We start from the raw sequence: 4,857 nt of genomic DNA on the forward strand, positions 1-4,857 counted from the left end.
ATCTGAAAAAATAAGGAATACGATTCTCATTTTTAGTCAAAGTCATGCGATCTTTACGTGTATAATGAGGGTGGTTAAAGCTTGGAAATGTATGCACAAGGGGGAGGGGGAAGAACGTTTGACAGGTAGGTCAGTGGTCCAATGAAAATAAAGGATTGCGTGTTGCGCGGTAGTTGCAATGATAGATGATTGCAGTTTAAGCGAAGTAGAATGAAACTATTTTTAACCGAGACTTTTTAATTTGACACGTTTCAAAAGCGGTCGAACCCCCTTTGGGGGCTGAAATCTATCTCTTGATTTTTATTTTTCGCATCTATTTTTTGCAGATATTTGCGATTATTATTTTTTTTTTTTATTTGTCGCTTCATTTCCTGTTTTATCTTCAAATATATACATTGCGTAAAGTAATTTTATGGTGTATATATATATATGTATTTTTTTTTCTTTTTTTTTTGGACGGAGAATTTCATGAGTAGTTGTGTAATTTTTATGAATAGAAATGTGCAGAAATGCATTTGCAGAAATAAGGATCTCTTTCCGTGGAAGTTGGCGATATATTCATAGCTTTTCATTATTGGACATTATTCTATTGTTACTCACGTTCTTTAATGGTATTTGCGATTTCATTTTCATTTGGAATTAATCCAATTGAATTTAAATTTCTTCTTTTTTTTTTTCCTTTTTTCCGTTTCAATTAATCATCGAATATCATTAATGTGATAATTTTCAGTGATATTATTTGTCTTCGATATTCTACACTATTCTGATGTGTACGGTTATAATTAAATCGTTAAATACCATTTTAATTTGGAATATTAAGCTTGAATTTAATTATACAGAATAATTTAAGCTTCGATTATTTTTTGGAAGGATCAACGATTTGATCAAACGAATAAATAAAAATGTGGAAAGATTTTTTTAATTTCGAAGGCTAATTGATTATAAATATATCGATCGATATATTACGATTTTCTAAAAGAAAAATTAAAGAGAAAGGAGGATATTTTATAAAGGTATTTATGTGCATACGTAAAATGCTCGACAGAAAATGATAAATTAATATTTATCATTCTTTCCTGCATATTTCGTTATTATTCAATAATTGAAACATTTTGATTCCCCAACAAATGCAATTAATACAATTCTCTATGACACGTTAAAAGATTAATTTCATTTCCTTCTTTTTGCTAAAGTCTTTGAGAAAACTCTTCCTTCTTTTTTATTCATTCGCAACATTTGCATTTGTACAATGATTTCTTTATTCCATGCATTTCCTTCGTTTATTTATGAAATAATATCCATATCGCTGGTACAGTGATTCGAGCGATGTAACAGGTGTGAAGAGAGGACATAACAGATATAGGATACATTCATTACGTGCTTATCCTCTCTTGTACGAAGAGCATCACCATTTACAAAATCACTTTTCTTTAATCGCTTAAAAAGTTAACTGCAACAAGTTTCAACAGATCTTACACATTTTAAAAATAGAATTCTTACAAAAGATTTTTCATTCAATCTCCTCTTAGTCCTACAACGTATCCCATTATAATGCTTTACCACTTAACCCTTTTTAGAGAAAGGAAACCCTCACGAAAATCATTTGAACTCGCATTTTAAATTCGCGTGTATAATGAATAGAAAGTAAAAAGGAGAGAAATAAGGACCGGAAGAATTTCCACGAGGAACAAGCCTCCTCGCACGCAACATATTATTATTATCATCATATTAAAAAATGATCAATCGTCCCAATCATCGAGATACCGACCTTATCGAGGAAAAAAAAGTTCTACCTAATGGTAGGACATATTAGGCATCGCATCGGGAACACTGCACCTATTCTCTCGTATCCTCGTTTCCTTCTCGATAATTCTCACTCTCTCAGTTTATTCTCACTCGAATTCACGTTCGAGAATATGCGTATTATACTCGCGACACGAGAGATCTTTCGAGAGGTGTTTCTTTTATCGCGACATAATCTCCCCCCGTTGCACACGAACGGGAATACACGCGGAACGTTTGCTGGTACTCGCGTAACTGACCGAGCCGAGGGGAGAAATTCTCTCTATCCTGATGGCCCGGGCTCCTGGTGGCGGACTTGCGCTCCACGCACCTAAGCGCAACATGTGGTAAACCGTTGAAGGTATACACCTACACACCCACACCTCCCCCCGCCATGCGCAAACACAAATGTATGCTCGATAAATACGCGAAGTGACGCGAAACTGTGTGCTGCACGCGCACACACAGCGTGCATACGCACGCGCGTTGATCATTTCCGAATACCGCGCGTATATACCGCGGCCTGTGAAACAGGGTCAAGATTTCAACCGAGGATCAAACACGCTTTTCCCGCACCACGTTCTTCGATCATTATATCTTAATTGGCCTGCTTATTGGGATTCACGTTTGCCACGTTTTCTTGTATATATATATATATATATGTTAATTATCTTTTCGTTATTTCTTATAGTTAACTTTCTCCCCCCGTGGAGGAAAGATCGTGGATTTCTGTGTGTCGTGTTAAATTTTCTAACGAGAAATTATTTAAAATTTTCACTCCCTTTTGGTTTTTGTAACTAGAGGTCATTGTAATCGGATTGATATCGTGGAATTTCGAGGGAAATCTTTTTAAAAAGATTATATTGCGAACGTTAAATCCTCGCCGCTCTTCAAGACGATATACACGGAATCCTCGATGAACTCCATTTAAGAGATGCTTTAAAGATTTCTCGACGCCTTTGAAAACGTTTCGTCCGTTTCAACGAGTTTCTCATTGTGACACAAGTGAGATTCAGAATACTTTACCTTTTTTTTCCTTTTTTCTCTCTCTTTCTCGTTTAAGATGGCAATGAAAAAACGACTCATTCATTTCTTTGCCCTTTATATTTCGAAAGAGAAAAAAAGAGCCGAAAAAAACTGTTATTAAACTCTTTCCAACTTCATCTCGAGCTTATTTTATAAAAGTGATACGACGTATTACACGTCGTGTAGAGATTTTTCTCAATAGATTTCGCGAAAAGATATATATCGTCCGCTTTTGAAAAGGAAATTCATTGTTCCTTTGGAACGTGTGTTGGCAAGGAGGATTTACTCACCCCTTCCAACGTGATACAGGCAATTCTCCCGATATACTCGGAACTTTAATTTTACTTAAATGGCTTCGGTGGAAGGAGAGTGGTCGTTGAACGGTAATTGCGACACGCAATATAAATTTCTCTCGAGAACGTTATTTCTTTTATCAATTTGGATGGTTGTACGCACGAACGCGTGCTATAGCGCGATAAACGTAGATAAATCGATAAGATCGAGAACTGGGGAGAATTACCATAGGTGGCGATTTCGTGCAAATCGTTTCATCCACTTTTCCGCGACTTTTGATGTATGGGTACGTGTTGAATGAAACGTTAACTTGGGTCAGTTTCGCAGTATTGTATAACGTGGCCGTGCCAAAGGGGGTCGATGACTGTATTCGCGTGTTAGCCCATCGTGAACAGGGCATGCAATCTATAAGCGTTTCTGATATAAATCGTTGAGAAAGGGAGAGGAAAAAAGAACTCGTCAACGATTGTTCGATTTTTTCGCTTGGTTAATTTAATTGTGTCGATGTATAATAATTTGGCAGCAGGACATTCACGATTCAAGAGAGAAAGAGAGAGTAAATCTTCTTAGATCTTTATAAAGAAAAATAAAATAATCTCATAGATTATTGATTTAATTTTTTAAAAATTTGTAGACTTTGTATCTGATTTTATTCGAACATATACTTTTATTCATGATTGAAAAATCTATACATTGGATATTGTTTTGAGATGTTCGGAAGAGAAGGATGATTCAGACAAGTCAGGTGGAATCTTTTGTTTGGACGAAGAACGAGCTTCTTTAAACGTGATGTATGTAAAAATGCCGGCCTATTTTTTTTCTCATCCACGAATCCAGTAGCAACGTCGATGTGTGATACTTTGTAGAAAAGCAGATCGCAGTTAGATGATATCGGCTTTTTCTGATAATTTTTCATTCTCGAAGAGAAAAAATTCAATTATCTCTAATTGTTCGTGAAATTTTTTCTTGACGAAGAGTTAAATATATTGCTATTTCAATCGATTTTAATCCGAGTTATAATATTTCATCGTGTTTTTAATTGTATTTTTTACGTTTTTTTTGAAACACGATTAATAATTTTTATATAAACTACGCGAGATTCAAATCTCTTTTTCCTTTTTTCTTTTTTTTTTTATACTTCAACGAACGCAAATATGAAATTGAAAAGACGAATTTCCTTTTCAGTAGTGAGTAATGTAAGATTCACAGTCGCAAAAATTTTCATACACTTTATGCGAATTCAATTAAATTATCAAAATAAATAATAATTCTATTTTATACGAGATATTTCCTTTTCTTGGAATATTATTTCGAAGGAGTAAAATCAACCCTTAAAATTCATCTTATATATACAATATAATTTCATAACAAGACTACAAGATAGATTAAACTATTAAATATTCGATATTTTTAATGCCACTTAAATTTCCAATTTAAATTGTATTAATGTGATTGCAGAAAAAACACGAAAAATGATAAAAATTTGATTTCACGAAACTCGAGAAAATTTTATTCGTCGAGAAAAGTAAATTTCTCTGAGTACCGAAGAATTTTCATCGAAATCAAATTGTTCAAGATAATGTAAAATTTTGAAATAGAGTTATTAATAATACTTTTTTGAAGTGGATACAAATGTGAATGGATATATACTCTCGAGAGTAACGAAGGTGGTAAATATCAGAGAGGTAATGTTATCAGAGAACACGTTGCAAGAAGCGCAGGTATTGATGACAGGTCGAAGAAAAAAAAAAAAAA

Source organism: Apis dorsata, unplaced genomic scaffold (assembly GCF_000469605.1).
Source record: "Apis dorsata unplaced genomic scaffold, Apis dorsata 1.3 scaffold_263, whole genome shotgun sequence".
In the NCBI taxonomy this organism is placed as follows: Eukaryota; Metazoa; Arthropoda; class Insecta; order Hymenoptera; family Apidae; genus Apis; species Apis dorsata.